Below are 11,888 nucleotides of genomic sequence, written 5' to 3' on the forward strand. Positions count from 1 at the left end.
AATTTGCAACTTGCATTTGCAGGTATCAAATTTACTCTCAATATTAGCAAGGTTTACTGCACAGTGGGTGCAACTACCTATTCATTAATGCACCATAGTTACTGTGCATTGCATTTAGTACTTGGTTAACCAAGTACTAAAACAGTACGCAGTAACTTGTGTTACTAAGCAGTAGCACCAACACACTGGTTTTAGTGAATTTACTGCACAGTAGCCTAATGCTATTGCACTGTAGTGTATTAGCACATTTTTTGCCTGGCAAACCACTGCACAGTGTTATTAGGCTACTGCGCAGCTCACATCTTGTGTAGACATGTCCAGTAAGCATATGCATGTGTATATGCATATGCTACTTCAGCATATGAAGTAGCAACTATGCTACTTCACAGTAGCAAATGTAGCTACTTCACAGTAGCTACTTCACAGTAGCAACAGCAATGAAGTAGCAACTATGCTACTTCACAGTAAAGCATCTTGTGTAGACATGCCCTGTAATACCTAAATTGCTGATGCTTAAAGAACCAGTCTGGATTTTGGTTTTATCTTTCACTTCTGTGGCTTCTGTCAATATATTATAAAGATCATCAGTCCAATAGCATATGCATTTTTATTTAATTAGCTTGCTTCTATTTTTAATTTTGTGAGAAATTATTACATAGTTATAAGTATATTGATTAAAAATTAACAAAAAGAAGTGTGTATGTGCATAAGTCTGTGGGCATATTTGTGCGTGGCTAGCGGTAAAGGATTAAGAAAGAGAAAGTATTAAAATTGTATGAACATTGTGCAAAAAATTAAAATATTGAAGAGAACAATATTAATAATTTCTATCTAGCTACATGTTGGGTGTGTCTACATGTGCATTTGAGCTGGGAACAGTTTACTTGTGAGTAAACTACTGACAAGTAAATGGTCTTGCGCAGGTATCTATACATGCAGGGATTTGGGAGTAGATTTGCTGATCATGGCAGCAAACTGCTCCATCCCCGCTAGTCCTACAATGGCACCCTGCAGCAGCCAGGGAGGGAGCATGGGTCCAGGAGACAGCTCTCTGCTGGTGGGGGTTGGGACATTGTCCCCACCTGGGCTACAGTGGCAGAGCCCATCCCAGCATCAGGCAACCCCCAGGGGCAGGGAGCAATGTCACCCTGCTTTGGCAGCAGAGAGCCCCTGGCCCCAGCTCCCCAATCAGAGGTAGGGGACTTGGAAACAGCTGCAAGGAAGAAGCAGGTCCCAGTCCCCTGTCCCAATCCTCCAGTGGGGCAGCTAGCAGCTGATCCTGGTCAGGTGTCTACATGAGTGGTACTGTTCAGTTACTAATTGCAAGTAAATTTGCTAATGATTAGCAAAGGTAGAAACTTTACTCATGATTAGAGTTTACTGCATAAGCGGGTGCATATGTAGACATGCACATTTATTACACAGTAAACTTCTCTATTGCACAGTAAAGCATCTCATGTAGATTTACCCATTCTTCATGAACAAAAATGGATATTTGAAGAAAAGCCAGAAGACAGCATACTCAGTGCTTAGATATGCTATAACTGGAATTCTCTACTGCATAACATTCTAGTCCTTGGTGACTAATGACAAAGTCTGGAGCCAAGTACTAGCTTTTTTGTTCTTTTAATTAAACAAATGGGATGAGGAAAGACCATTCCCATGAAGTAAGGAAGCAATCTTTTATCCATGATTCAGCATGATTTCAGTAAAAAGAATATTTCTAAAATATTTGTACACCTGTTTAAGACACTGGTAGCTTTTTGTCCAAATTTCACACAAGAAAATCAATTAAAACCTAATTTGTGAGGATATCTGTGTAATTGAAATGCCAGATTTTTTAATAAAGAAAAGGAAAGTTTTAAGATGGTTTGTGTGGCTTGTGCATATAAGTTCATTTGCTCTGTGATTTAAACATGATCTTTCCAACACATATCTGCTGTTAACACTAACATTAATGAATCTAAAGAGACAAATCCCTGTACTTGATAATGCATCACTTATACGTCAATGAAAATTCATGCAACCAAAGCATTTATAATAGGGAAGAAGTAGCTGTACTCTTTAAGGTCCACATTCTTCATTTTTTTTATTTCACTCAGATTTTAACATAAAAGATGTCACATTTCATAACTTCTGAAATGCAAACATATTCATGCCACACAGAATTTGGTACGTAGTTTGATAAAAGTTCCAGTTACAAATGATCAAACAGGAACAGAAAACTTGGAATAAGAGAAGAAGCTGCTTCAGAAATTATTTTAAATGATTTTTCCTTTCCAAAATCTTATGGGGGCATGAGGTAAATATCATATTCAAATAGTGGAAATTTGGCCTGGATAAGATATTAAGACTTGGAAGCAGCTTCTGAATATCTGCATCTTGTTCAGTAACAGTGCTATTTTAATCTTCCTATTTTATTTATTTTGTTGTTGGTTGGCATGACCACATAGTTGTTCATAGTCTCTCAGGGATATGCATTCAGGAATAGCATTCATCTAGGTATGTAAGTTCCAGAGGTACCCAAAAAAAGATGACCAGAAAAGAATATGTCAACATAAATACTTTCATAGACTATGGTACTGAGATTAAGTTTTCTATGGCTATTTTGTAATATAGATGCAAGCACAATCACAGTAATAAACACATTACTGACTGTAATAATTTTCCCATTGAAATTTTTTTTTCCTGTGACATAATATGGACACCCCCAAATTTTGGATTAGATCCTCAGATGGTGCATACTGCTGTAGCTACATAGAAAATATTAACATCGTGTTACAACCAGCAATCTTTTAGGCCCAGATTCTATCCTACCTATTAGGCATGTAAGTGGACTTTGTTTCCTAAGTGTAATTTTATTCTACACTGATCAAGTCCCTGAAAATAAGTTAATGAAAAGGGTGGGTGGGTTCTCCTCTTCCTCATATTTGTTTTGTGACTTAGTTTTAAGGGTACAATGATGGTGTACATTACAAAATAGTTGGACTACTGGATTTTCATGCCATAAACAGGGTGAAACAGCATCTTGCACTTATGCCCACTTAGGTGCTTAATAGGTGAACTAGAATCCGGCCTAAACTCCTGTCAGTCAATTCCTATGCCAAAACTAGTATTTTATTTCCCTACAGGGGACTTCTTAACTTCTAAAAAAATATTGATATGGACAGTGTTCAGATACTAAGGGATCAGACACAAAACCTCGGAAAAGATGGATCAGTGAGGACGTATCTTAAGATACAGTTTGTGTAAATTAGAACAAAGATTAAACAGGGGAAAGGACTTTATGCTTGTCTGTTTTTGGAGAAAAATTTGTTAGCATTTTCTTACTTCAGGCAAGAGTGAGACAGATACAGGACAGAAAAAAATAATACATATGTTCTAATACTTTGGAAATAACAGTATGCATTTAATTTCGCTGGTAATGGTTATCAACTATTGCACTTATATAACATTGACTGACAAGTATGTTCTCTCTGTTCTGTGCAAATATAAAGAAATCCTGAAACATCTGCTTTTTATTAGTAGCCATTACAGGAAATTTGAACTGAAGAATAACACATATATTTCATAATCCAGTTTGCTTAGAAATTGTCCACTATAAGTATTATTTCTATAATTTTGTATTGCCTATACAACATTCAAGATTCATACTTGGTTCATTTGGTCACAGTATATTGTTTCTGTCCTTATCTTGCTTTTAAAACAGAAGGCTGGTCAGAGCATTATATGAGACCATTGGGTTGAATTGTATTGATAGATCTTCAATTTTAAAATAGATAGATTTTAGATAGCTAGATGTATTGATAGATCTTCTTTACTGCTTGTTAGAGGAAAATACAAATCACTGAAAATTATAGTTTAAAAAATATATTATCTTTCAAAAAGTATATTCACTTTTCTGCCCTGAGCCTTTGCCAGGAATGGTGGAATACAAACCTAAAAGGGAAAGACATCTATGTGCAGTACATTGATTAACTTAAGTGACTCCAGTTACTCACTACAGACATCATTTCATTATTTAAATTATTCATTAATCACATATACAACTGTGGTCCTAGTTTCACAATTTGCAACTACAAATCTTGTGCGATACAACTCATCAAGACTCCAAAAAGATTTCAGGTTACATGTACAACTTACATCAACTATAAAACAGCTTTAAAAAATGGTTGAAAGAGAAAATATCCAGTATGTGTTTCTTTCAAGGGAAAGATTCTTGTTTCAACTTTGTTTGTGAGGTTTTTATTATGTTCTCTACCAAACACATGAACATGAACAGCAGTAGATCCAGTTGTGCTTCTGTTCAGTTATTTATTTATAAAGTAGTTCAAATACAGAGGTTCTCCTTGAAACGCATCGTTGAAGTTCAGTAGAGTTTATATTCCCAGTTTTTGAACATATGAAACATCCTTTCTTCACAGAATTCCACGTGAAAATATAAATTCCATCATGAAAACAATATATTACAATCATGGCATAAATATGGAGCAATCTCTTAACATCTATATAATTTAGAATCGACTTCTATTTCTTTAGAAATATGTAATATAAAGAATGCAAAGTTCTTCTTCCTATTGATATATATGCATTAACATGAACTATATATGTATTAACTTTAGGTATGATTTTAAGGACTGCTGTCAGATAGCCTTGTCCTTAGAACTCTGTGGGTGTGTCAAGATGAGCGCACACGTGCCTCTTGCAACTTCTCAAAGCAGTTTGAGTTGCTACAAAAGCATGCTGGGAACAAAAAAACATTCCCCGAGCTGCATATTTGCAGCACCGACTCTAAATTTGTTACCTGGAAATCCAGGTGTTTGGATTTGGAGATTCAGCCACTGAATCAGGCTGAATCTCTGCCGAATCAAATCAGGGACTGAAGCTTTGTGCAGTCCTAATGCATATATAGTGGTGTTTCATTTTAATCATGGAAAATTGTAGATTTTGGGTTACTTTTTTAAAACCAAAAATTAGGGATTTTCTTTTTTTATTAGAGAAAACCAGGATCCCTGCTGATAACTTGAAGTTGTAGTGATTGAGACTAGCAGACTAGCATGGTTTTATCTTGAACATGGAACTCTGAGGGGAGTTGGCTGACAAGGTTCCCCTTCTGGCACCTACCCTTAGAATGCCCCCAAGAAGAGATGTTCAAAAGTAGTGCATCAAATTACATTAAATGTTATGATAGTTCTTTACTGCTTTCCGTTATGTGTATGTGTGCTAGTGAACCAGTGTGGAGTTGAAACGTTTCTTTTACATCCTCACTCCACAAATCCATTCTTTATATTGTATTTGTATATATAGTTAAATTTTCAGGAAGCCCTCAAGTGGGGTCTGATTCAAATAATACAATGTTACAAAGGACTGAAAATCCAGCTTTGTGCAGGAAAACCTCACTATTCATGAATCCACTATTTGCAGATTCTAATATTCACGGTGCACCGTGCCAAAGGGGTGGGTCAGGGTGAGCTGCACCAAGCTCCTGCCTCTGCATAAGCAGGCACGGAGTGCTGTGTGGGGTGGGGGAGGGAAGAGATAGGCAGGTAGAGAGCAAGTGGTGAGCGGGACAGAGAGGGAGATGGTGGCGGCAGTGGCGGTGGCAGTGGCATCTTCTCCCCTGGAGGCACTGCAAGGGAGCCCCACGCTTCCAGCTTCTCATAGGGGTGGAGCAGGAGGCACTTGTGGGGTCTGACAGGGAGTCCTGTCAGTATTCGTGGATTTCACCATTCGCAGGGGGCTCCAGAATGGATCCCCGCAAATGGCAAGGGTCGCCTGTATATCGAATGAAACTTCCACATGCTTATCCAGGGAAAAAAAAAATTATAGCCAATTGCTATCATATTCTATGAAATCACAGAAAAGTGATACTGTTATGAACATATACTGGGACAGAACCTCATCTCATGTAAAGTTGCATGGTTGTCAAAGATCAATGCACTGTGCCTGTTTATACCAGCTGAAGATCTGGCCCCATGAACTTATTCTGCTCTTTTATGCACAAGTGCCACCTTTCAGTAATCCAGTTAATTTTTTTAGAAAATGTACTGTAGATTTAAGAGAAGAGACCTGACTTAATGTGAGACAGTATTGGGAGAAGATGACCTATAAGAGATGAAGATGGAGGTGCATCACCAAGGAGACCAAAACACTACAAATACCGGTCAGCTATTGGAAGTAAGTGGTAAGTACTGTAGATTTAGACCATTGTGAGCAGAGTGTGGCCATGAACTATGCACTGGGTATACTTACGGGTGGATATAAGCACATTTGCTAATGCACCAATCTGTTTTCATTACACACACACACACACACACACACACACACACTCCAGATGCAGTAGATAGAGTATCTCTGCTTCTAAATATCTGATTCACAGCCGATTTCCAATTATCTTGTCTCCTCCCATTACAATTCTTCTTTAAAATCAGATACATCAACATTAACAAGTACATTGTGAGTTACTTAGAATCACAGTATAATGATTTGTTGTTCTCAAAGATTACAAAGACTGTAGCTTTTAAATGTTCCCTTGAGTTTTATGCCTTTTGATATCACTCTCCATCTATGTACATTTTCAAATGATATGATGTGCATTTTGTTTTGTACTGATCAAATTGGCTATCTCAGCCCCACATTCTGAGATTAAACCAGGGTCTGAAAAACTGATAACCAGAAATAAAGACTCAGTTTATCTTCTGAGTTGCAGAGATGAAAATCAGAAATAATTCCACCAAAGGAAATGAATATATATAGTGGGAGATTATGAGAGAGAGAAATCAGTGTAACCAAAAGGATTATTGATTTAAATGCCAAGGATTTGGAAAATTGGGAGAGACAAAATAGCTACGAGGAAGTTACTTCATTCATTCCCTTTTTTTTATCCAAACCTTGCTCATTTAATCCTTATGATGTGGTTTCTTTGTATAAAGTATCTGGACCTAGCTCTTTCTTGGGGTTGGGACAATGGTCCAGTCTAATATGGCAACTCATATGTTCCTGATAATAGATGACCTCCATGTAGTGATTTTCTTCTTGAGAACCCTTAGATGGTTTACAAAATGTGCAAACTGCTATTGAAATTAGTGATGAACCTGTGGAGGCTGGATTTGTAAGATCATATCTAATACCAGATGAAGTCTCCTAAATTGTACTCTGGTTTAAGGTTTATGGGTGGGCTGCAGAGGGAAGCACTGGCCCCTGCACAGCTCAGCAGTTGGGCAGGCTCTGGGAGAGGGGAAAAAAAAGATCAGGCTCCTGACCCCCCCTTTTTTTTTTCATTTTCTTCAGTCAAGTCTGCCTGCACTTGCTGCTGCTGGGTCAAACAGACCCTGAGCTGCATGGGTCCCAGTGCTTCCCTCAGCAGTGGCAGCACCCCCAGGACTGCCCAGGCCAGATGCCAGTGGGCAGGTGCCTCTTGGGAGGTGCCATCACCATGGAGGGAAGCACCATGGTCTCCCATAGCTCATGGTCCCCGCACTTGGCCTGTGAACAGCTCAACCCCTACCCCACTCCAGGAGAGGCTGGTAAGCTCCAGCACCCTGTGCACCATCTTCGCTGCCTTCCTGCCATCTGGGACTGCCCAGGAATGACTGGCTTGCCCCAAGGCAGAGCAGCAAGGTGGCAGGAAGGCAGTTGGGTATGCTAGCAGTGGGAGAAGGTGGTGGGGATGGTGCATGGGGTGCTGGAAGCCCGCCAAGCCCAAGTTTCCCTGAGCACATCAGCTTCCAGCACCCTGTGCACAATTGCAGTTTGTTACATAGCAAACTAAAATACCTTGGATGGGTTTTACCTTGCTATGTAACAGTCATTTAAAGTGGAACACACTGCTGAGTATGTTAATAGCAACACCATTGAAGGAGTGCAAAAGGTCAATTAGCTGCTTTAAAGGCCAATTATGGTGTGTGAGCACAAAGGCCCATCCTTCAGCTCTCTTTAGTGTGTGTGTGTGTGTGTGTGTGTGTGTGTAAGTATAATGGTGCTTCATTTTATTCATTGAAAATGTGGATTTTGGGTTACTCCTTTTAATTAAAAAACTGGGGATTTTTTTTTTTTTTTTTTATCAGAGAAAACAGAATCCCTGATAATAATGGTGGTAGTGGTGTTAATATTCTTAACTTAATAGATGTGGAATTTCAGAGAGGACAGATGACTAAAGACAACCTAAATGTTTCATATATGCATTCCTCTTTTCAGCTGTCCAAAACATTTCAACTATATAGCTCAAATTTCCAAGGCCCAGTTTTTCCAAGAATATTTTTCCCCACTATTGACCAAGAAGGGGTCATCCACTTTCCGGTGTGAGAAAATTTCCATGCCAGATGTAATATTAGATATTAGATATCTATTGCTGAGTTTTCTTATTTCGAAGAGTACGTATTTTAAAATAGCAGCTCTGATAGTTCCCTCACTATGTAGAGTTTCATCTTCTAATTTAAATGATACTTCTTTCATATCTAGGGCAGTAGCAAGCCCCATCTAGTTTTTATAACCAATGATGTGATGCCTATGAGGCATTTACAGAATATACTGACACCTTAACATTAATTTAGGTGGCAGTTCCTAAAGCTTGCATCATTTTATTTCTCTCTGGCATTTCACAGGCTTGCTATTTTTTTTTTTTTTTTTTGTAATGATTGGACTGCAGTTAGGAGAATCAGATAAATTTATTAGTTCCTAGGCTACAGATTATTCTTTTAAAATACCTTAGGAAATATATGAATCTGAATTTTATAAAATATTTAAGCTGCCATAAAGAACTTACTTGGCCATAATATTTTTTACCACATTAGGGATTGCAGAGACAGCCAGAACAAGCATTGTTTTGTTTAATTTAATTTAATTTAAAATAATTTAATTTCTTTTCATTTAATTTCTTTTCATTTGTTTTCTTTTTGTTTCCTGTCTTTTTTGAGGTTTGCAGAAGTAGTCAAATCTTCTTTATGCAATAACTTCCCTTGTAATGAAATGTCTACAATACCACAAATAATTCTATCCGTGGGTGGATCTAGAATTTTGAAAAGGGGGGTGCAAATGGCGAGGAGCATCATCACATAAAAAATAGATATTTTTCTCCAGTTAAAAATAAACTCGAAGCTTTACTAATATGCTAGGGACCTAGGACTGTATTACTCCATTTAAGATTGAAGAAAAAATACATATAACTTCATGGAATGAGTTCAAAACATTCTACAGAGCTGAACTTCATTATGAATAGCAGCTAAAAGATAGCAGAATTGCAGAACAAATCATAGCTTGATGGATGGAACATCAAAACAAAAGATATAACAAAAAATTAGAGAGATTCATTTAGACCTGTTGCATGAAGAGTATAGAAGGGATCAGGTAGATTATAATGAGTCATGAAGTCAGTTGACTCCGTTAGTACTGCCTGACTGCTAGGCAGTTAGTTTTAAAGTTTGAGTGGAAAAGGAATCAAAGGAGGGGTGCAAGTGTATCAATGTTCCCCCCTCAACCACCTCTGCACCTGCCGCTGATCCTCTCTCTAATCAAAGATTTTATCAGGTTCCCAAAAGCACAGTTTTTACCCAATCTCTTTAATTCATTAAGAAATTGATCTAAACTTTTTCCTGTTGTTTGTTTTCAGGTAAGTAGCCTGTGTCTTTCAAGAATTTCATTCTTTTCTATCTATTCACTAGATAGATAGATAGATAGATAGATAGATAGATAGATAGATAGATAGATAGAAGTATGTATATGTATCTAATATAATAAAGTGTTATGTCTGTCTGTTTGTGTGTATCCCTGTCTGTAATGCTTTTCAGCAACTGTGCATGCTTCACCAAGAGGGCCAGTGGTGATTGGCTGCAGGGGTTCTGCCTCCTTAGGCAGGGAAGGAGACCCTGCCACCTCAGGTAGGGAAGTGGGAGCCCTCTGCTCTGAGGGAGGAGACGGAGGCGGGTGGTGGGCAGGGGGGAGGGAGCCATTGCTGCCACTGCTGCCACCACCTCCTCAGGTGGAGGGAAGCCCTGGTGCTCTGTGGGAGGAGACAGAGGTAGGTGGGCTGTGGGGAGGGAGCCACCACCACCATTCCTCTAGTGGAGAGAAGCCCTGCTGCTCCACAGGAGTACCCAATGGTGGACTTTCACCCCAAAAGTCCTGCCCCTATCTGTGGTAGAGGCTTGCCTCTATCGATCTAGGTGTCATCAATCTTTGGAGCTCATCACCTGTCTGAGCGGCTTTTTTCCTTTTCCTCCTTTCTTAATCTATCTTCTACATCAAGACAGCTTTAGCATCTTGGCTAACAAACTGAAGTCAACCGCAACATCTTGCTGGCCCCTCCTACATGTCTGAGATCTCACCTGCCATGACTTGTTGTTATGGGAGAAAATAGAATGCCGGGGCATGTGGGTCTTGACGCTTTGGCTCTTGCAATTTGTCTTAGTGTAGTGAGGGCTCCACCAACCCCTACACCCTCACCCATTCCACCAGGTGGTAATTCAGTTGTCTCCATAATCTGCCTTTGAGTAGTACAAAAAAAAAAATGCTCCTTGGGTCTCTAGGTCTGGCCAGTCAATATCCCCAATGGGCCTATTTGTACCTCGCCTAACTGGGACCTGGCACAGACCTGCCAGTAATCCTAACCAGTCTTTTTCCCAGCTTATGGTCCTGATAGTTGTAAATGCACTATCTGGGGTGACTTTCCTCTCACCCTAACAAAAAAGAGAACAAAAAACAATCTGGCACTTCTTCTGCCCTTATAGTCCCAACTTTGCAGTACCCTTTTTCTTCAGCCCTGCTATTGGGTCTTTACAGTACCTTCTAACTGCCTCCCAGCAGTTTCTGTTTTTCTCCAGGCCTTTTCTTCAGGGTTCTCTCCCTGGGCAACTCCCTCCACAGAGTTACTTCTCTTAAGCTCGGTCTCCCTTGCTTCCTCAGCACCTCTGACTCTCCCTGCCATCTTGCTGCCTGAGTCAGTCACTTCTGGTTTCCTGTGTCCCCCTTTTTCCTGCCCCACCTCTCCTTTTATCCTAGAGTTTGTGCTAACTCCCCCCCCCCGAAACACCGGGTGAAGAAGGGGCCCTGCAGAGTTATTTGCAATACAGGTGGGGCCATTTTACTTCTCTGGGGCTCTTCTCTTTCCTCACAGGAAGAAGTCAGAGGTACACAAGAGGATGAGGAGGGAATCTGCCGCTACCTCCACCACTGCCTAGGTGAAGGGAAGCCCCACTGCTCCATGGGAGGAGGTGGAGGTGAAGGTGGAGGCAGGCAGGCTGGAGGGAAGGAGCCACTGCCACTGCTGCCACTACCTCTGGCAGAGGGAAGACCTGATGCTCCACAGGAGGAGGTGGAGGCAGGCAGGTGGTTGGGGGGGAGGGAGCTGCCACCACTGCCTCAGGTGGAGGGAAGCCCTGTTGCTCCATGGGAGGAGGCAGAGGCGGAGGCGGTCAGCGGGGAGGGAACTACTGCTTCCTATGCCTCAGGTGGAGGGAAGCCCCGCTGCTCTGTGGGAAGAGCTGGGTGGGTGGGCAAGGGGGGAGGGAGCTGCCACCACTGCCTCAGGTGGAGGGAAGCCCCGCTGCATCATGGGAGGAGGCAGAGGTGGGCAGGCTGGGGAGAGGAAGCTGCCACTGCTGCTGCTGACACTTCTTTGGAGGAAAGCCCCTTTGCTCTGCAGGAGGAGACAGAGATGAAGAAGGGCAGGTAGAAGGGAGCCGCAGTGCAGTAGGATGGTGAAGGAGTCATTGGCGATGGATGAACTGTTTACATGGCTGGCCCTGAAGGGTGAGAGGGGGTGGGGGCCATGTAAACACTCCCATAAATACTGTCATTCATGACAGGCAATTGGTTAGTGTATGTGTGTATATGTGTCTCTCTCTCTCTCTCTCTCTCTCTCTATCTATCTATCTATCTATCTATCTATCTAT

At 40.7% G+C, this 11,888-nt stretch overlaps 1 long non-coding RNA gene across 1 annotated transcript in view; it reads left to right on the forward strand.

Annotated features, from left to right (window-relative positions):
• Positions 1–11,464, forward strand: part of LOC109283026 (uncharacterized) — a 31,585-nt gene extending 20,121 nt beyond the window's left edge. Inside the window, exons 2-4 of the long non-coding RNA XR_002090070.2 lie at positions 6,040–6,184; positions 9,786–9,875; positions 11,111–11,464. This is a non-coding gene — a long non-coding RNA (uncharacterized LOC109283026). The remainder of the gene's footprint in view (positions 1–6,039; positions 6,185–9,785; positions 9,876–11,110) is intronic.
• Positions 11,465–11,888: the final 424 nt, after the last annotated feature.

This window comes from Alligator mississippiensis, chromosome 1, assembly GCF_030867095.1.
Source record: "Alligator mississippiensis isolate rAllMis1 chromosome 1, rAllMis1, whole genome shotgun sequence".
Lineage (NCBI taxonomy): Eukaryota > Metazoa > Chordata > Crocodylia > Alligatoridae > Alligator > Alligator mississippiensis.